This window comes from Leuciscus leuciscus (genome assembly GCF_965113295.1).
Source record: "Leuciscus leuciscus genome assembly, chromosome: 10".
Lineage (NCBI taxonomy): Eukaryota > Metazoa > Chordata > Actinopteri > Cypriniformes > Leuciscidae > Leuciscus > Leuciscus leuciscus.
In genome coordinates, this window is record NC_138734.1 from 40,784,029 (window position 1) to 40,784,389 (window position 361).

Here is a 361-nt window from a genome sequence, read left to right on the forward strand (position 1 = left end):
GGAGCTGCACATCCCACCCAATCCCAATCCCCACCCTCCCGAGTTTACTGGCCTGGGAGGCGTAGAAACCTGAGACGTAGAATAGCCTAAATGATAATGTCACTATCTTGTATTCCTGGGCTGCTAATCGATCTAAATTAGTCGTGCTAATATTTAGAAAATTCTATTGTCTGTTGTTAGCAAATGAAATACGTTTCGATATCAACATAGCAAGCCATTGAGGGATATTTTTGGACAAAAAAACAAAACAAAAAAAGATAGGTGTCGACGAATATATTCTTTCATTTATACAACGGGGAGTTTTATTCAAACAAACCAACAAATTAACATTGTTATATGTGTGACTGTGAAATAACACATT